Here is a 21,900-nt window from a genome sequence, read left to right as displayed (position 1 = left end):
TGTTTTACTTCTCTGATTTTCATATCATTTTCTAGATTATCCCCTCTATCCCTCTCTCTCTCTTTGTCTCTTTCTCACTCACTCTCTCTCTCTCTCTCTTTCCCTATCAGTCTATGTGGACTACTTTCTTTCCTTCTCTGTGACTCACTCACTTATCACTAATTATTTTTTATTTCTCTCTCTCTCTCTCTATCTCTCTCTCTCTCTCTCTCTCTCTTCCTCTTTCTCTTCCTCCTTAATCTCTGAATGTATTTTCTCTTCTACTCTCTTTTCTGTGAGCTATTTGCAACTTTCTATTTCCTTCTCTCTCTTTCTCTCTTTTGATCTGGTTTCTTTCTCCCACTTTTATTTTCTTCTTTGCTCACTCTATATGTCAGTTTTCTTCTCTCTCTCTTTCTCTCACTTTTATTTATTTCTTTCCTGACTGTTTTTCTGTGTTTATTGTTCTTCTATTTCTCTCTCTCTCTCTCTTTCTCTCTCTCTCTTCCTCTTTCTCTTCCTCCTTAATCTCTGAATTTATTTTCTCTTCTTCTCTCTTTTCTGTGAGCTATATGCAACTTTCTATTTCCTTCTCTCTCTTTCTCTCTTTTGATCTGGTTTCTTTCTCCCACTTTTATTTCCTTCTTTGCTCAATCTATATTTCATCTTCTCTCTCTCTTTCTCTCACTTTTATTTTATTTCTTTTCTCACTCTGTTTTTCTGTGTTTATTGTTCTTCTATTTCTCTCTCTCTCTCTCTCTCTCTCTCTCTCTCTCTCTCTCTGTGTGTGTGTGTGTGTGTGTGTGTGTGTGTGTGTGTGCTTTTCTGTTTCCACAGACGGCGCGAACATAGCGTCGTGTATGTAAAGTCACCGGCAATAACAAATGGGATACCTAGATCCTGAAATACCCGCTTCCCCGCAAGGCGTTGTGGGAAGCGAATATTTCAGGATCTAGGTCTCATTTTTATTGCCCGTGACTGTACGTCTATAATGAAACATTGCATGCACGCTTTCCTGGGCTAAAGAAAATGGAAAAATTGAAAGGCATGTCATCTTGAAAAGGAGAACGGCGGATAATTTACGTTCGATAATTGGTTTTTGATCTTTCGCGCAGGAGGAATGTAAGAAAGCGGCAATAAATTAACCTAATAATGGAATGGAAGTTCGGGAAACTAATCCCTTCATAAATTAAGCAAGAGACATTAATTGTAGCTTAAAAGTAATCGAATTTATGCGAACCTCACGTTCACGGGAGGAATTGCTTCCTACCAAATTTCCTGCGAGCCCCTCTAAGTGAAATGGGAATGCTTCAATCGGTGTTAACAGAAATCAGCGCAATTAGATGTCTTCTGCAATTGCACGAGCAAACTTAGTTATCTTTCTCTGAGAAGTTATTTAGTGTAGTTCCAATGAAGAGCTTTGCAGAAATAGTTTCTCGTAACCTGTAACCTGTAACAGAGCTCTAGTTTCAATTACAATAGGTATATGTAGAGCAGAGGCGGAGATTATGAGGGGGGCTCTTGCCCCCGTGCTATGCAAAACCTTATCTACGAGTTTTGCCCTCCTAGTTTTGGAACCAAATCGCCGCCAATCGTTTGAGTAGCCTAAATAATGTTTGTAACTGAGGGCGTCCTGTGTTCATGGCGCTTGCTTTCCCAAATTGAATTACCAGTTGTTTTTTTATTCGTATAATTTTGAAAAACACGTATTCGCCCCTCTGTCGCCAATCCAAGACCCTTCAACTAGTTCCGAAAGATGGCAGGAGATGGCGCTATAGGACACCAGCAGACAGTGACATCTACGGCCAAGTTGAGAACTGTTTGCGCTGTGGAAATTTATTCTGTGTTGCTGCGGTTGATGATAAAACTTACAAAATACATGCTATAGCATGGTTCTCAAACTGTGCTAGGCGTACCCCAGGGGAGTACATGAACGATATGAAGGGGTTACGCGATCAGTTCGGAAGAGAAATATGGGGAATACCCACACGACAACATTTTTGCTGAGGTGTGTAGAGTTCATAGCTTTAACACTCATCACAAAAATAAGGCTGATTTTTTTCACTGACACTCTAATGTTTGTTTCATACGTTTTTTAAACAAATTACTCGTTCGAAATCTATTATAGACTAAATTTGGAGCCGAATCTCTCCTTGAAAGTTTCAGGTGCACAATCAGACATCAAGAAACTATGTCAGGCTATGCAGGCACATACTTCTCACTAGAAACTATGAAGATTTGCAATAAGAACTCCAAAATTATGCTTGACAGTTTGTATACAAATTTATTTTTGTTATTTACTTTTTTCAATAGCTCTTGAAAAAATATATGAAAATCAAAGTTGGTTATATACTTAGCATACACGTGTTTCACATTTTTATTCTTGTAATTAATCGTAAAGATTGAAAACGTAGGAACACCCAATAAAATATTAAACGTAGAATTCTAATCCTTATTTGTTTACCATCTTCCCTTTTATCGTTACAATCCACAACTGCCTATGACTGTACTCGCAGGAATGGAAATGGACATTTCCAATACAGTTCAGAAAACTTCGATCCCCAAAGTCGGGAAATGCTTTTGTCAAATAGGGTTCGCTGAAATTTCGTGATCTTGCACACCCCAAGTGACTTTCATAAACTTGGAGGTCAAAAACAAATTAGTTTTAACTTACTTCTCGAGCTCTCTTTTAACTTGAGTGGGTTTAAAGTTTAATGAATTATTATTATTAAGGCAGTGTCTACTGCCACGTTCTTGTTCTGCTGGAATCTCAAAAAGATGCGCGTGGCAGTAGACTCGGTCTTTGTTTTATCGTGATTTCATCATGCTATGTATGCAATTACGTCTGTAACACATACTGTGAAGTTGTAGCGATTACTTTCACAAAAATGTTTTAAGATTAGGTCCCTCAGCATTCTTCTAATAATAAACATAAATGCTCTCGTAGTTAGGTTAGGTTCTGTAATCATTAAAATAATATCGCTAAATGCTTTCTAAAGAAAAAGGTTCTAAATTGCCTGTACATTCATTCCCACTAATCATAAACTTGCATTTCTCTCGTCTTAATCTGTTCTTAAGATTTGTAGCAGACGAATTACGTGGCAGGAGAAAATTTGACGCTTATTCTTACTGCTGACACGTGCGTGGCAGCAGACGGCCTATTATTAAACACAGTGCAGTCAGTGCTTGCATAAAAATTGAAAACGTACTCGCCTTGAAATCAAGGGGTCCCAGGTTCGAAACCCGGTGGAGGAACATGGTAGTTCGGATTCCACACTAAACTGTAACAGGCCGCCACGCTATAACGGCAGAGGTTCCGGATTCGAATTCCGACCTGGTCATAGAGATGTTCTTTGTAATGTCCCTTCATCAATGTCGTCATATCGTCACTTCCCCTCACACACACACATAGAATGCTCCGGCCTGCCTCACCGTTCTTTTCTGCTTAAACAGGTCACTGTTTCGTAAAATAAACAAGTTATTACAACGTGGATAATAATCGACCGTCTTAGTATCTAAATTCAAATAGCAACCGTTAGGTGGCATATGCATCGACTGTGGAGCCAGAGCAGCGACTTAGTTATCATACTACTCCATAGATGGCAGGAAGCTTGCTTTTCATCTAGGTTTATAATAAAATGCACATTGCATTTCTTGATATATAGAAGGGAAGTGATCACTTAATGTGATCTTTTCCATTGAATTAAAAATATAAAAATTGTATGAAGTTATTTCTCATTATCCGTAAACAAAAAATGAAAAAAATAAGTAAAGAAAGAGATGAATACTTGTGAATTTTTAATTTAAAAAAATGCAATGATTAAAAATTAATATTATTAAAATTGTTAATGTTTGATTTAATTCAGACACACGTCATAACTTGTCCATCGTAATTCCTTTGATTTTCGTTTCATATATATTTCATTCATTTGTCTGTTACAATCTTCATACGTTAAGATATGGAATTGTGCTTACGCTGGAGCAGAAGTTGTCAACTGCTTCTTTGGCGTTTAGTTTAAATTCTTGAACCTTTTGAACGTAAAACCAATTAAATAAACATGGCAATGGACAATTTGCCTGGTATAATCTATGCGGGAATTTATCCGCCCTAATCTCCGCATAAAGCGGCTCCGGGGGTTAGCCAGCCTCAAATCAATTGGTACCGTGGGGCAAAGGCGGCTGGTGCGTGGTGCTGATCACATCATCTACAAAAATTGGCGAGGTCGAGAATTTGTGGGACCTTACCCCCACATCCCCTAAATGTGCCTTCATTGCATGGTGCTATATCGACGGGAAAGTTTACCTTTACCTTATTTGTTTAAAACATATTTTTGTTCTTATTTAAAACACAGTTTCAGCCGTTTAAATAAAGAAGAAAAGTTTATTTGTTTTGAGACAATGATTTTGCTAATCTTGATTTGTAACGTGAGAATATATCCTAACTTCTGTGAATGAAAATTTGTGGAATTTTACAGAAATGAGCATTATTTGTGGAGCATGTAACTGGCAACATTGAAAGAGTACAACCGTTGTGTTTGGTACAAATTATCTGCTTATCTGCACTGCTTGGTGTAATAAAAGAAGTGTTCGTTGGAATGAAGAGAGACTTAAAGTGAAGTAATATTGCATTATTCAGTTTGTGAAATGCAATAGAAAGCTGATATTTTAATCTAGTGTACAGTTTGTGTTTCTCGTAACCTGTGAGCTTCTTCGTTCTCAACTTCATAAATGTGATGGGAGTTTGATTTATTTCACGACCATTTTATTGTAAACGTTTATGACTTCTTTACTATTGTGTAACGTATCGGAGATTATATGAAGATTGGATTAACTTCAAGATATTGCCGTAGGTTACCGAAGAATACTACTGACAAGGTAAGGCAATTCGCCATAAATTAAGATAAGCATTGTTTATTTTGTTCAAGTTTGGACAGCTTCTCTACAACCCAATTCGGTGGAACAAATATATTCGATATCGTGTACATTTTCTTTACAATTATGTACTTCATCAGTATCAGTGTTGCAAAATTGAAGGTGCACTATGCACATGTACTTTGGGAGTGAGTATTATAAACACTAAAAGCACAAGATTTTAGAGACACAAAGCATTGTATTTAGAAATATTTCTGCAGTGTCAAGTGTGGAATCATCACAGCTTCAAGGGAAGAGTGTAATGTAGACAGATAACGTTATCTTCACTTGGCGCAAACGTTGCAGTAACACATTTCACATCAATTGTTAAACCATGGTTTTCCCGATGTACAACTTCTGATTTAATGAACGCTTTTCATGCTAGTATGTTAATGTGCTCCAATATAATGAATCTGTGTCTCGCTTTATAGATTTGTAACTGTTGTTCAAATTATTCGAAATGGAAGCTCTAATACCTGTGATAAATAAACTGCAAGATGTATTTAATACTGTAGGAACAGATGTAATCCAATTGCCACAAATTGTTGTTGTGGGGACTCAGAGTTCAGGAAAAAGCTCTGTTCTTGAGAGCCTTGTGGGTCGCTCATTTCTTCCACGAGGAACAGGAATTATAACAAGACAACCTCTGGTCCTTCAGTTAGTGTATTGTCCCAAGAATGATCATGAACGTCGCTTGCCTGAAGATGGAAGTCCCGATTTGGAAGAATGGGGAAAATTTCTGCATACAAAGAACAAAATATACACTGACTTCAACGAAATTAGAGCTGAAATTCAAAATGAAACTGATCGAATGGCTGGTAGGAATAAAGGCATTTGTCCAGATCCAATCAACCTTAAAATATATTCAACCAAGGTTGTTAATTTGACATTGGTTGATTTGCCAGGCATTACTAAGGTCCCAGTTGGTGATCAGCCACAAGATATTGAAATGCAGATAAGGAAATTGGTGTTAAAATATATCAGCAATCCAAATTCTATAATTCTGGCAGTAGTGACAGCAAATACTGACATGGCAACAAGTGAAAGTTTAAAAATTTCAAAAGCAGTTGATCCAGATGGAAGGAGGACATTGGCAGTAGTAACTAAACTGGACTTGATGGATGCAGGCACTGACGCAGTTGACATTTTGTGTGGTAGGGTTATTCCAGTAAAGCTTGGAATCATAGGTGTTGTGAATAGGTCACAGCAGGACATAATGAATAATAAGTCGATTGCAGATGCTTTGAAGGATGAGGGAGCATTTTTGCAAAGAAGATATCCTACATTGGCTAATAGAAACGGAACTCCGTATCTTGCTAAAACTTTGAATCGACTTCTTATGCATCATATAAGAGACTGCCTGCCAGAGCTGAAGACACGGGTGAATGTGATGGTATCTCAGTTTCAGTCCCTCTTAAATTCATACGGAGACGATGTGTCCGATAAAAGTCAAACTCTTCTTCAGATAATCACTAAGTTTGCTTCAGCATATTGCTCGACAATAGAAGGGACAGCAAAGAATATTGAAACAACTGAATTGTGTGGTGGCGCTCGTATATGTTACATATTCCACGAGACATTTGGAAGAACTTTGGATTCCATTCATCCACTGTCAGGTCTAACAAGAGTGGATATTTTGACAGCAATTCGAAATGCAACAGGTCCCAGGCCAGCCCTTTTTGTTCCCGAAGTTTCGTTTGAACTTTTAGTGAAGCGACAGATTCGCAAACTGGAAGAGCCATCCTTGCGTTGCGTAGAGTTAGTTCACGAAGAAATGCAGCGGATTATTCAACACTGTGGGACTGAAGTACAGCAGGAAATGTTGCGTTTTCCAAAATTGCACGAAAGGATAGTCGATGTGGTGACACACCTTCTTCGCCGGCGGTTGCCTGACACAAACACCATGGTTGAAAACTTAGTAGCCATTGAATTGTCATATATAAATACGAAACATCCAGATTTCCATAAGGATGCAGCTCTAGTCTCTTCCATGTTGAAGTCTGTTGAAGATGAAATGGAGACACAAGAAAAAAGACACCACAAGATCAATGCTCCAGGAAGCAACTTTGCAATGCCCTTTACTTCAGAGGGAGACAGAGAAGTCTCAAGACCAATATCAAGTCATGGGCTTCGGTATATTGAGGAGACCATCAATGCAAGTGGTTGGCTAGATAAACTTCTTCCAAGTGGACGTGTGGATAGCAAGGATCCATCAGCAGAGAATTCATCAACAACCACTCCTGTACATCAGATGAAATCAAAATATACTTTGAGTCCACATAAACTAGTAAATCTCTTACCAGAAGTTCCAATCCAAACCAATAGGAAATTGTCAGAGAAAGAACAGAGGGACTGTGATGTTATAGAACGACTGATTCAGTCATATTTCTACATTGTGCGGAAATCGATCCAAGATAGTGTTCCTAAAGCAATAATGCACTTCTTGGTCAACTTTGTAAAAGATACTTTGCAGTCTGAACTAGTAACTCATCTTTATAAGACTGACCAAGCAGAGGAGTTATTAACTGAATCTGAACACATCGCACAGAGGCGCAAGGAAGCTGTTGACATGTTGAAGGCACTTCAACGCGCAAGCCACATTATTAGTGAAATCAGGGATATGCCCATGTGGTGAAGTTAATTCAGAAAATTCTATGATGTTGCTTTTTTTGCTTCAAAGATTGCACGGTGGTGTGCTGTTAAATGCAATTTCTATTTAGTTAAATTTGTTTGTGTCATACTGTTAAATTTATCTTTATTGCACTAGAAGTTAATCACTATTTAATGATATTTTGTGAACTAGAAATAAGTTACAATTTCATCAAAATTTGTTTTGATTCTGTTCTTAATAGTTATGTCAAACTGTTGTTTTGAATTGAGGATCTTACATTTCGTACAAATCTGTTACTACTGTTGTCTGGCACATGTGAATAAAAAACAGTGGTCATATTGAATGTAATTTTCCTACTTCTCAACTCGTTTGTATAGTTTTTGAGTGAGCAATATGTTTCATCATTTTTTCTTGTTGTAAAATCTAAGTAAGTCTTCATATTTTAATATTTTTACAGTTAATGATCATTCGTTGTGGGTAATTTCATTGTATGAAAACTTCCATCATAAGGTAACTGTAAAAGTAACTTAGTTACTTTTCAACTAGCAGTAACTGTAAGTCAGTTACTTTTTAAGAAGTACCTTTTGAACATTACAGAGCATTGTGTTATTTTTAAAGGAATGTATATTGAGTGTTACAAGAATGTATAACGTATAGTTAACAGCTCAGATTACACACATATATATAGGTTTACAGTATCCACGTACAAAATGTAAACTAAAGAAAAAGGCATGTACAGTGCAATGCCTAAATATTATCATGGCAAACTGTCCATCACTGTTTCATTCATTAAGGTTTCTCTTGCACCATAAATGCTTTCAGACAATGCTTTCTGAAACTCGTGCAGAGGTTATTTTCTTAGTTTGTGTTTTGTTTCAGTTCTTGCCTGGTAATATTTTTGCACTCCACTCTACAATTCTGTTTTCGAGGAAAGTGTAGTTTTCAATAACGTATTCAGTAGAAAACTATCCTACTTAGTAAGAATAATTGAAGAATAAAATTGGTAAACGCTGTAAGTGTCACAAGAATTCAAACACCGTTTTCCACGTTAAACTGTGAAATGTGCCATGCTTTATAATGTGGTAAATGTGAAATCTGGCTGGTAGTTCTCGAAGTAGTTTAAAGGTCGGGTAAAGAGGTCACTAGTGAGCACGTTCTTACGGGCTGATGTGCGGAACGATGCGATTTCCCAACACTTTCGCTTTTGGCACTTACAACGTTTACCACTTTTAGTCTTCAATTATTGCGTTCTCTTTCAAGCAACAAATATTGAAAATTTATTTGTAATGAAGAGTGAAAATTTATACAGCTCACAACTTTAAATAAGGATGAATCGACAGAACATGAACAGCTGCTATTACATTCGCTCATCTTGTTTATGAGCTGAAATCTAAGTACCTCCAAATATTTAGAAGATTATCTAGACTTTGTAAGTTCTTTCATAGAGGAGCTTCTTTATCTGTACCTTCACTGCCCCTGTTGCGATCTCCCGTTTAGACAGAAATCTGTGATTTTGATGTCATCGTACAAATTACCTTCGCATCTGCATCAAAGGCCAACAGCTCTAAAGTGTTGGGAACGAAGGGGAGTTTCATTGCTTCGGGCGGCGTGGAATATACTGTCGGCAATGTGATTGAATATTGTGCATTTTTTGTGTGTGATATAAATATCTGTATCCAGGCTCGGAGCTAGAATTGATCTCCAGGCGGGCTCACCGGTTTTCAGGGGGGATTGTAAACCGAGTCCATTTTTTGAAAGTTTAGCAGTATTTAACCTTTTGGGTCCCAAGTATCTCGATCGAGATACCCTGTGTCAAGGTCGTAGTTTTACGTTATAACTTTTCTATTTTTTTTTATATTGTTCCTAACACATGTATTTAACAGAATATTTTTTTTGCATTTTTTTTGTCTTCGTGAAAATGGAGGGGAAAAGGCGGGAAAAGGGACTTCTCTTTTGCGTCTCTTTTCAAGGTCAAATTTTTGCCGACAAAGAAAGACCGGCTTTGTTGTTCTAAAGCAATGCTTTTCACTTCCTCCTGTTAACTGCATTCGAAGGAAGCTTGTTTATCAGTATCCGATGTCAAAATGAAAGTTTCCGTGAGGGCGCAAGCAGGGGGTTGTGGGTGGGGGAAGGGGAAGACTGGTTGTTGAATCTGCGTTGTGAGAATGGAATTTCGAAGCGCGCTGAAGGAAACCTTTGTTTGTGAGCACAAATGTTCCACAAGGTTGAACATAGGTTACCCTGCATTGTCTAAAAATAAAATGTCAAGCAGTTGCAAGAATCGGCGTTCATTTTTCACTGCGTTCTAGCTTTTCGTCCGTGAATGTTGTGCGTAGGTGTCGTTTTGTGCCCAAGTGCGAGGACATTTTTTGGGTGAAGTGACATTTTTTTTAAATATTTTTTTCTCCCTTCCCCCTCCATATATACGCCAAATTTGCATAAATTTTGCATTTTGTGCATTTTGACATTTTTTTCGGGGGCGGGGGAAACCATTTTTTTAAGAAAAGTATTTTTGAGGGGATTTCCCCCCTTTCCCCTTCCATATGTACGCCGAATGTGCATAAATTATATATCGTCTGAATCTGTGATTCATTCTGCGTACAACGGTATATCGTTCATATCTCCAGGGCAAATAGTCTCTGAGCTATAGTCATTTCAAGATACCGCTGCATTTTGAAGCTTCAATCAGTGGCGTGCCGACCATTCCTTTTGGGGGTACAACTCAAGTTACATTGGTCATACGACAATGATGCAAATATTTTTCTGTTTCTTGTATGCCAGCGATAATTTCTATGTGCATTTTGAACTTTTCATATCCTTTTTTACGGGGGGCGGGGGGGAGAAACCCCATTTTTTTAAAAAAAATATTTTCAGGGGGATTTCCCCCCTTTCCCCCTCCATATGTACGCCAAATGTGCATAAATTATATATCGTCTGAATCTCTGGTTCATTCCGCGTACAACGGTATATCACTGATCTCTCTAGGGCAATTAGTCTCCGATCTACACTCATTTATTTGAAACTCTGCATTTTGCTCAAAATCGGCTCGGGACCGAGAGGCTTACATGTGAAAATGGCCTTGGGACTCAGCAGTATTTAATGGAGAAATATTATATGTGTGCGTGTGTGTCTGTGGGGGAAAGGTCATTAAGTTAATATAAAGTTTAGAAATGTCATTCAAAACTACAGTTTTTTCTGTATCTTCTAAAACATATCTTGAAGTGTGGAATTCAACAGACATCATTCTTTAGTACACACTCCATACTACTTTTGATGATACAGATATTTATATCATAGAATACAAAAATGCACAATATTCAATCATAGTGCATACCGTAGTACATTCCACACCCGGCCGAAGCAAGAAAACTACCCTTAGGTCCCAAAACGTGGGAGCTATTGACTTTGATGTGGAAGGAATATTGATGATGACGTCAAAGTTGCAGATTTCTGTCTAAACGGAACGCCGCAACTGGGGCTAAGAAAGTACAGATGAAGAACCTCCCCTGTGAAAGAACTTTCTTCTAAAGTCTACAGAATCTTCCAAATACTTGCCGCTACGTAGACTTCTGCTCACAAACAATATGAACGAATTTAATAGCTGCTGTTCTTGTTCTGTGAATTTATCTTTCGCCAAGTTGTGACCAAAATAATATGTGCTGTCTACATTTTCACATTACTTTTACCTAATGCCAAGGGGACTGACAGCAACGCCAGGGGAGGGGCTAAGCCGCCCTCCTGGCTACGGGCCTGTCTGTATAATCTAAAGTAGTATGGAGTGTGGAAAGGATGATTTCAGCATCAGTAAATTAACACTTCAAGAGATGTTTTAAAAGATGGAGGAAAATTTAGTATTTGGATGATCTTTATAAATTTCAACCCCCGGCCCCACATACACATAATTTACCTTCATTAAATACTGTTACATTTTTAAAAATGGGCGTGATTTACAAAGCTCCCCTGATAATCCGTGACCCCCCCCCCCCCGGAGATCACTTCTAGCTATGGGCCTGGTTGAGTACCTAAGAATCTTGAATAATCCAATTCCACCGCGTTAAGCTTCTACGATGATCTCCATGTCGTTTGCATAGATTAACTTGTAGACATGTGTAACATAATCTGCATTGTCGACGTGGGGTGTAAGGGGTGACCTTCCACGTAGTACACCCAAATGTCAACCTCACTTCCACGTTAGTACACCCTGGACTGAAGACTAACGAGGCTCTGGCGACTGGCCCCATGGCCAGTATAATTTTGTTTGTGTTGTCCTGTGTTTGGTCCTTATTTGTGCTGAGTGTTCTTTGCAACCTCGGCTTTTAACGAAAGTCAGAACATTTTAATATTTTATGATTTTATTTCAGAAACGTTAGAGTTGTTATGTGTAATGGTAAGGGGCTGGACCCCGTTTAGTGTGACGGGTGCAAGGTAGCCTTAGTGCTGACGCCCCCAAAATTTTAAAATCAAAATCAAATCAAGCATTGTCGACGCAAGGTGTGTTTTATTTTAAATACATAATGTATTTACACTGCATAAATACAAGTAATCTCTTAAAATCTGTTGTAGTTAGTCTAACTATTGGTTTAAAATTATTCATATGAATACGACACAGCTACAAAAACAAGTAATTAAACTGTAATTATATCAAATAATTTTAAAATTATAAATAACATTGTTCTTAGAACGGAATAAAGATTCTAGTTTTCAAATTACGCTCATTAAAGCATGCCCCTACTAATGGATGATAAGGAGTTTAACTATTGTGTTATTACCTTGAAGGTATAAATAGGAGAAGTAAGAACCATTCTCTATTCAGTAGCGTTCAACTAAAGAAGGCTGTATAGATAGATGTTGGAAAGGGGAAACCAGTAGAAATTGAACTTTCAAAGCGGTTGATCTTTTTAAAACCCATATTCCCACAGAAACTATTTAGAGTGCGTTTTCTTGACGCCCTAATTGTACTTCCCTGCCTATTTTGGATTCCGATATACTGGGTGATTTTTTTAACCTGAATCATTTGAATATCTTGAAAAAAATCATCCTACAAAAAAATTTTCGAAATAAAATGTTGATAGTTTGGAGGGGGAAGTTTAGTGGTGCAACAAAAGAACACCCCCTCCCCCTCTTGTAGGTGGGGCGGGGGGCAACTTTGAAATTTCAAATAGAAACCCCTATTTTTTTATTACAGATTCGGATTTTACGGAAAAAAATATTTAAGTTTTGTCTGAAACATTTTTTTCGATTTTTGATAGATGGCGCTATAATTGACAAATTTTCATTTCTTGAATGTTTACACTTTAAAACCAATGTATTTCATTTCGCAATTAATTTAAATTAAAAAAATAAAACATTTTTGTTCCAGGACTTGAAATTGTTGTAAAACAAATTCCTTTGTTTAGGTTTAACACTTCCTTCAGTAGTAAATTGATTGACTGTATGTTGAAACGTAGCGAAAGAACGCACCCTGCCTGGAAAACGCTCAGCATAAACAACGACAGCTTGACGGAGATTCCTGCCAGATTCTCCATACACGAGAACCATTTCAATTTTCTATTCTACAGTTAATACATCCATTGATATTAAAAAGTATCAACAGCTTAGTCAAATTAATCGCTCGGAGCATTCTTGTGATCTAAAAAACAATGAAAAACAAACAATGATTTAACAGGAAAAGTCTAAAAAGGAACTGTTTCTTGAAATTGTTTTATTTTCTTTATTTAATTTTTCTTTTGTAGCTTTGTTAAGCATCTTTGACACAATAATAAAAAAAATTAAACAAATATTGAATCTAACTTTTAAATGTTGTAAATAGGCGAATTACCAGCTTAATGAAATCTCAAAAGATTTGTCAAGAATTAGTACAAAGTTCATGCACGAGAATGTTTTATTTTTTGAATTTAAATGAATTGCGAAATGAAATACATTGGTTTTAAAGTGTAAACATTCAAGAAATGAAAATTTGTCGATTATAGCGCCATTTATTACGAATCGAAAAAAATGTTTCAGACAAAACTTATGTATTTTTTCCCGTAAAATCCGAATCTGTAATAAAAAAGAGGGGTTTCTATTTGAAATTTCAAAGTTGCCCCCCGCCCCACCTACAAGAGGGGGATGGGGCGTTCTTTTGTTGCACCACTTAACTTCCCCCTCCAAACTATCAACTTTTTATTTGGAACATTTTTTTGTAGGATAATTTTTTTTCAAGATATTCAAATGATTCAGGTTAAAAAAAATCACCCAGTAGAAAGCCTGGTAACAGCGGCAATGGGACACTATGCTCGGACCACGCGTCATCAAATGAAAAGCTGTTACAGACAGACAACACGTGTAACCTACATTTGACCTTGATTGCACTGTACACGTGCATGACACCCCTCAAACACACATTACCTGAAACCTTATTCTGTGTGTGAAGATTGAGTTCTTTTTAGACAGGTGTATCTCCTGTGGGTCTTACGCCATAAATGTGTAGGTGCATGTTCGGGCAGACATTATGCAAGTTGGAACAGTCTCTGCGGTGTAATGGAAGCAGCTGTCTTGTAGACCACGACCGTTCCTGCAGTGTGCAATGGCAAGAAACGAAACCTTCCTCTCAGATATTTTCAGGTAAGCTGAACGGACTTGTTTAAAAATTGAGTTGTATTTAGCCAGGCTTTACACGAAAGCATTTCATTTAGCATTGTTGCTAGCATAAATGCTATGTAAATGCTTCCGAAAACCTTATAGCAGATAGTACGTTACACGAAAGCATTTCATGCAACTTTTCGGCTAGCTTTTGCGATTACAATGTATAACATATACAGCATGAAAGGCACGTCGAGTTACACCATCTATGCTGAGTGCACGGTGTTTACATTTGAAACCACTAAAATATTCTTCCATACGTGTACAGTAAACGTTGTAAAGTATGTATTTAAGCAGCGCCATTGTTTTGTATCTAATATCGTTTTATACGAAACGTTATTCCTCTCGGTTGAATAGTTATCGGCTTTTAAAAATTTGAAGTGATACATTGTTTACATCTCACGCGGCCGCCATTACGTCTTCACTCGTGACCTAGAGGTCGCTTCTGATTGGTTATGCTATGGAAATAGGACGGGTTCTATGCTTTTTCACTTTACACGGTAGTATTTTGGACATGGCGCAAATGTTAAGAAAAATGCTTAGGAAAATGCTTTCGTCTAAAGCCGGCCTCTGTGTGGACACAAGTCAAACTTCCAACATCAACACGTAAGTTTATTGGCGAAATTGCGCATTCTACTCAATCTCGATGCAGAAATTTCGGGATCCCGCACAATCCCTGGGGGTTTGGAAAATATAAATGGGTGATTACATTTGCTGCGAAAGTTGCAATTCTTGATGTACATACAGTTCTTCTAGTTTACGTTGTTACAAGCAAATACACACATTTTTTTAATGTCACGTTTCGGGAGAATACACGCTCTCGAACGTGGCAAAATCGTGTGGGCAATGTCCGTTGAACCGTGGAAACTGCGGGCTGTCACTCCGAGTTGTCACAATTTCGTTCAACACACATCTTTAGTTCATTGAATAAAAATCTGTATAACATCAACTTCGCAGTGTGAATTCACAATAATAGTGGGTTTCAAAAACAGCTGCAAGGAGCTTCAAAACAAGACCAAAATTGTATTTGTAGGGATATAGCGACCGAACGTACCACCGACAAAACGTACCTACCACCTGACCGGCTACCTACGAAGGGTCTTCTAATGAGTCTTAAACTATTTGCGATGCGACAAAACGTACCACTTGATGGGACGGCATCAAAAATAATTTACCGAAATTAAGATTTTACGATTTTTTCTAGTTTTGCTGATTTCCATCACACTTTATCCAGGCATTGGACTGGCAAAATTACTATGTAATGTATATATAGCTATTTTGGCGTGTTTAAAATCGTCTGTGGTTAAGCTGTCGTCCACATTGTTTTCTTCTCTTCTATATTTTCGTCTTTTTTTATCTTAATTTTAGTTATGTCAGTTCTAACCTTACCTAACCTAACCTAACCTAGCCTAACCTAACCCAACCTAACCTTTGTCGTGTAGATTGCCTACAGTATCGTTGTAAATCTTGGTAATTGGCGTGTCTTCCTCCCGAACCCTTTTCTTCGCCTCTTGCATACGCTTCTTCATATCTAACTGAGCGTCATTCGGGACTCCGCAAACGGGTGGCAGATAGCGCACCGTATTGGAATGTCTGACATGTTCAAGCGTTTTCCTTGAAGTGGTACGTGTTGTCGCGGAGTAAATATTTTGAAGGTAGGTGTTTATCTGAGTGGTACGTTTCTTCGCGAAAACCCAAGTGGTGCGTTTTGTCGCTGGTACGTTCTGTCGGGACACCATCTGTAGGACTACCCAATACTACGAAAAAGTTGTATCACAAAATCGATAAGAACACTTGTTTGGGCGACTTTTAAAACCGGAAAATTAAGAAATGTATTTAAAACCTTTCTACCTGCACTGTATTTAAATTTCATCAAGAGCGGACACCGAGTTTTTTTATTTATACAATATCAACGTGAGCGGTCGTTTGGAAAACAAAGAAATCGACACTATTTTTGTTCTCACGACGATAAAACATCGAAGGTATACTCGAAAAATAATTGCTTGCCATAGTATAACGCAGAATTGAATGAGCTAAGTTTTGATATAACTCGTTTTCATGTGGGTCTACTGGTTAATGTTTAATTGGAGTCCAAACTCGAGTATTCATAATTTTTCGATAGTAGTTGTCATCATTATACCTGCCGCAAAATTAGTTTGGTATTGAGAGCTGAAGGAACACGCGTCACGGTGTTGCCATATCATGCAGTGCAGTGCGGTACGGTACAGTACGGTACGCAGGGCAGCCGTCTGACGCTGTGTCGAGGAAAACGTGTTATGAAAAGGAACAACAATGATGAGATGTGTTATTGTTTTTCGAGGAAAACGGAATAACAACGATGACAACAACAATGATGAAATGTGTTATTGTTTTCCCTCTTCATTTCCATTTCCCTTACAACATGAACGAATTAACGAAACGAGCATTGTTTACAGGTGACCTTTTCAATCCATTCTGACAATACTGAATATATACACTTGCAATAACCATTTCTTTCCGAAGTTGCCGTTAAATTCTGCCCATCTTTCAATTAGACCGCAAATGAATTGCACGAAGTCCAGTTGGTGAGGCGTCTGACTTTCACGCGGGAGACCAGCGGTGGAAGGGAGAGAGAGGAAAAGGAAGATACGAAAGATACGAGAAAACGCTAGTGACGGAGACAAAGGAAGGAGAAGGAAATAAAAGACACAGAGGGAGAAGAAAATAATAAAGCTAGACAGAGAGAGACTGGGGAGATAGAGAGAGATATGTAAGAAACAGAAAAAGAAGGAGAAAGAAAAGAGATTTGAAGAAAGAGATAGATAGAAATGTTAAGAACGAAGTTAGACAGAGAAAGAGAGAAGGGAGAAAAACAGGGCAAAAGAGAATAAAAAATATAATGGGACAGTGCGAAGGGAAATGTACATATGGGAACGATCAAGACGTTAGGAAGTATTGATTTGGTGTTTCACTTCGCTTTTATGCCACTTCTGGCTAATCGCAAAGATGAGGATGAGTGATGATATGACGAAATGAATGAAGAACCCGGGATCCCTAGCATCGTAGCACCTTGTGCTAAACACAGAGAGTTACCAAACACAGAGAGTTACCAAGACCGAAAGAAAACTGCAAAGACAAAATAAGAAAAAATAATTAGTAGGTATAATTATTTTTATTCCGGTAGGGTTGACTCTCCCCGCGGGCACCCATTACCATCCCCAGTAGCGAGTGAGATTTCTGCCCCAGATATCGTTAATTAGAGACGACGGATATCGTTTAAAAGCAATCCAAATTCCTGGTCCAACCGTCGCCTGCCTACCAAGCACTTCATGCCGTAAGTCTAATTTTGTTGCGCATAGCTCATGCGTCTGCCAAGTGTCTCTTTTTTTGGGTTCGGCCAGGAGGTGCTTGCTCAGCGAAAATGAACCCCCTCTCCCCACCCCCCAAAGGAAAAGCCTTGGGCCGTCTCCTAAAAATTGGCAAAAACCAAACACAAAGATGTCTGCGTAACACCAAGAGCTGTAGCAATATATGAATACACGTATACAATGTTAGAACATTTACGAATAAACTGTAAGCAATGCATTGTCACTGCTGCCTGTAGATTTCATGCCAATGGAGACACTGCCTATTTACTACAACAAGGTATCAGTCAGGATGGCCGAGCGGTCCAACGCGCTGCGTTCAGGTCGCAGTCCGGTCTTCCGGGCGTGGGTTCGAATCCCACTCCTGACACTTCACTTTTTTTTCTCTCCACGAGAATTTTTTTAAAGTTTTTCAAAAAATTGTTTCTTTTCAGTTACCTTTATAGTCTAATTGGGACTGGCACTACGGTTTCTAATGAAACTTAAGGATTGTCCACTATGTCTCTAACAGGGATCCAACCTTTGGTTCCAAGATGACAGTTCCTGCATCCTGGGTCGTGGCGGTTGCTATGATGTGGAGTTTCAGTCTTAGAAAAGACTATGCCTCCGTATAAGCGTTAATCGTTTGTAGTCGAGCCATTTGTCATGGCTGGTTTGTCAAGAGTCGAATGATGTCACTTGCATCGCAAGGGAAAGATTGTCTCTCGGGTAAGGGTGAAATACTTGGTTTAGGGTCAGGGTAGAAATACTGAGACGGATTGAGGGTGAGAAAGGGGCAGCAGTTGTGCTGTAAGGTGATATGTTGGTGTGATTCTGGATTGCGTTATTGGAGTATTGGTATTCTTCAAGACTCGTCTCGCTGGTGGCAGGCCTGCTCTATGAAGTGGACCGTAGGGTCCGGGTGGTGACGTTACAAAGCGCAAAACTTGGTTCTCTCTCCTTAACATAAATTCGAATAGTGTCTCCATCATGGAGTTGCACTATCCGGGTGTAGCGGTCGGTCCCATAAATGATCCGTAGAGCTCTATTTTGTACTTTCTGCAGACGATGAAGGTTTGATTGTGTCGCGTGGCCACATACCACGCAAGAGTAGATCAGAAGAGTTCGTACTACATTGGTACGATGGACAGTATATAGATTTTAATTATTTTATATAAGCCACACAGTCTAATAATCCGTAGAGAAAAACTTCATGTAAGCGAGAAAGGATTTTATCACCTTTATTCTTTTTTTTCACGGGATCTGCCAAGCCAAGTAAGTGTGAAAATAATCTTACGTAATTCATGAAAGTCTTCGAGGAATCGGTAAAGCAGCTGATGCAAGTGCCAGGAAAAAAGAGGTTAGCTGTTGCAGTAAAGAAGTCCAAAAGTGGAGTCCGAAAAAATTCAAACAATTTGTGATATGCTTAAAGGTGGAAATTATTTTCTTAACGATATGAATCCAGCTACAATAGCTTGTCTCCTGTATGCTCAATTACTTCTGTCGAAGTAGAGAGGCCATTTTCTGTTATGAAAAAGCATTCTTTCTGACAGATAGCGGAAAACTTTAAAAACTTTAATAAAAAAGAAAAGTGGTTATGTGTTATCAAAGCAACAAAGAAGAGATTTTTCTTTCTCCATGTAGATTTTAACTTTTTGAATGTGTCACCTACGGAAATTTTGACATCCCTCTCATATTTCAAAATTTCCTTTGGAGTCTCCTCTGGCAGTGATCACCCTGCAGAAGATGTAGTGGAATGAGACACCCCTGTCGCCAAAGTAGAAATAGACGTTTGGACAACCACATTCTATATAAGTATTATATACACAAACACTAACGTCCTCCTTTTATTTTCTTGTTGACTTTTACACCTACATTCTCCTACATAATACATTCTGATGTTTAAGTTATGCTCCGAGGTACATAAAGCTGGTTGTCCGTAGGCATATAAGAAAGGTATGCCAGAGTGATCATCAGCCGACGATCCCCGCAACACAAGGAATTACTTTAGTTTGCTTATACTCTGTCCCAGCTAACTATGGAGCAGGCAAACGAAAACAAGTGTCTGCGCAAGTAGTGCCGCGAGACGGCTCCACCAATGAACACGTAAGAGGAACGGAATTGCGTGGAGTGGGGGGAAGCGACTGCCTTCCCAGCAGCGTGTACTCCTTTGCTCTGGCCACTCAATTTCCCTCACTTCTGTATGCGCGGCCTTGCTCCAATGTTAGCTGGGACAGAGTATAGGTAATTCACATGCCCTGTGTTTCTCTGCTACACTCCAGAACGTGACAAATGAAATTATAGATGTAAGTGACTTAGAATTCGCTATTTTTAAAAGTTTATTGTGCCTATTTTCCACATTATAAATGTCTGCCTATTTTTACCAAAATAAGTGCCTGAACTTCCGGGCTCTGCTTCTGACGGCTTGTTCCCTTCTTCCTTGCAGTGGCACCAACTTATATGGGCCAGTGGGGCTTCAAATTTGCCTGTTATTATATTTTTCTTTTAGAAATGAAATCCGCGTGCTTAAGAAAACAAAATTTTTCATCATTATACATTTAAATAATTCTCACTACTTAATTATTGAGTGTCTTCAATATAATCTATTATATATTTGCTACATCCTATAACATATTATTTACATTATCCGTGGCCACATCCTTCCTAGGAAAGTATGAGAGACTTATAACCAAGATGAGGATTGAGAGGCCTAAAAAGCCTCCAAAATAGGGAGGCAAAAAAGCACCGAAAATACAAAATAGGCTATAAAAGTTAATAATATACACAGATCTTTTTTATTATTTTTCTGGATTTGGCACTCAAAAATCTCGTTAATCCCCCCGCACTTCGCTTAATCCGGACAGGCAAAAGGCCCAAAAAGAATGCAAGGTTTTAAATGTGGCTAGAAGTCAACAAGAGAACTAACTTCCAAAGAAAAGGCAGTCAACCACTGATTAAATTCTGTGTCCCGTAGAGTTTGTACTGTACTGTATAGTATATTTAGGCCTTAGCCCTTTAAATAGACCATAATAAACGTGTTTTGTTGCTATAAACGGAGTTTTAATGCACTTTCTACTGTTCTTTTAGGTTATTTCAGTTAATCCGGACTTTCGTTAAATCGGTCAACGTATCCCCCCATTAGTCCGGATTAACGAGGTTTTACTGTATTTTCGAAATAGGCACTTATGACTAAATAGGCAAAAACAGTCACTATAAGACCCCCGTATTCCTCTGAGAAATGGCCTGAAACGGTTTTTGAACGTAAAAGCAGTTGCCTCCCCCCCCACACACACTTTTTGCCTCACAAACTATGCTAAATTCTATCTGCCAAGGGAAAGTAAAATGCATTTGCCCATCAGTTTTGGCACCTTGTCCTCCCACCCCCGTTTTGAAACCAAATCGCCGCCACTGAGTAAAAGCCTACATTTCCTGACCAAGGAACATACATTTTAAGCCAAACTCTCAGTTTATGGCATATGTTTCAGGATTCGGCTTATCCAATGTCTCTCAAATGTTGGCGCTTGTATAGTTCGTGCGTCGTTCAAGGCCTTCTGCTATTCCGATAAACCGACAACTGCGGGAGGTAACGCAAAAATGAACGATAACCGTGAGACGTGGAGATCCTATCCCGTTAGTATTAATATTCATCCTAAAATCTCATGAATGATTTCTCTGTAACTGGAAGACCAATACTAACTACCGAATGACGTGCAGCTGGACGATAGCTTAAATTTCTTCGCATTACTTTTCCCAAAAGTTCTGGGCGGTATGGGTTCGTGCAAGTTAGGGATGGGGGTGTCCCAGTGTTGCCACTGGTTTTGAGTCTAAAAATCAGGGCAAAAACTGAAGATAGTCGCTGGTTGCTTTGGTCGTGTCTGAATCGGAAACTGCTTGCACCTTAATCAAAGTACCACCCTCAGAAGCGAAAATTCGCGAGTGGAATTGAAGAAGAGAAGTGGAAGAACCAATAAGTGAACACTTCAGCTGTGGTACGGTCGGCAGCCAAATTTCAACCTTTACTACACAAAGGCGACGTTTATTGAATGAACTCAGTGATTGGTTGATTTGATTTATTTTACTTCGTTTTTGGGCTTATCAAGTAGTGGGATTGGCTATAGGATAAGGACCACTTACAAGTGTAGAAAAGGAGAGGCTATTTGATTGAACAATCCGATTTGCCTACACTTAAAACAATGGCAAGAGGGGCTTATACCCCAATTCTTCAGGTGTAATATGCCCTGATTTTTTAAGAATTTTGAATTCTAGTGTAGAAAAGGTGAAGCCTCTCAGACAGATTTGCCTACACTTAAAACAATGGCTACGTGAACATTTTATCGATAACACTGCATTTAAAATAATTCTAAAAAAAACACCCACATGCCACATTTTTAATTAAATTAGTGAATAGGGTGAAAAGCAATATGATATTTGGTTGGCTTCTGCCGAATTCTGCGC

General features: G+C 38.5%; 1 non-coding gene and 1 pseudogene across 1 annotated transcript; both read left to right on the top strand.

The window, feature by feature from the left end:
- The first annotated feature begins 4,525 nt into the window (after nucleotides 1-4,525).
- On the top strand, nucleotides 4,526-7,856 carry LOC145990153 (dynamin-1-like protein pseudogene; annotated as a pseudogene).
- A 9,896-nt stretch (nucleotides 7,857-17,752) lies between these two features.
- TRNAL-CAG (transfer RNA leucine (anticodon CAG)) lies at nucleotides 17,753-17,836 on the top strand. The gene has a single exon. It is a non-coding gene; the product is annotated as a tRNA-Leu (tRNA).
- The last annotated feature ends 4,064 nt before the right edge of the window (nucleotides 17,837-21,900 follow it).

This window comes from Lepisma saccharinum, chromosome 7, assembly GCF_977018435.1.
Source record: "Lepisma saccharinum chromosome 7, izLepSacc3.1, whole genome shotgun sequence".
NCBI lineage: Eukaryota > Metazoa > Arthropoda > Insecta > Zygentoma > Lepismatidae > Lepisma > Lepisma saccharinum.
The sequence above is the reverse complement of the archived record's forward strand: the minus strand, read 5'-3'. Positions and strand labels throughout refer to the sequence as shown.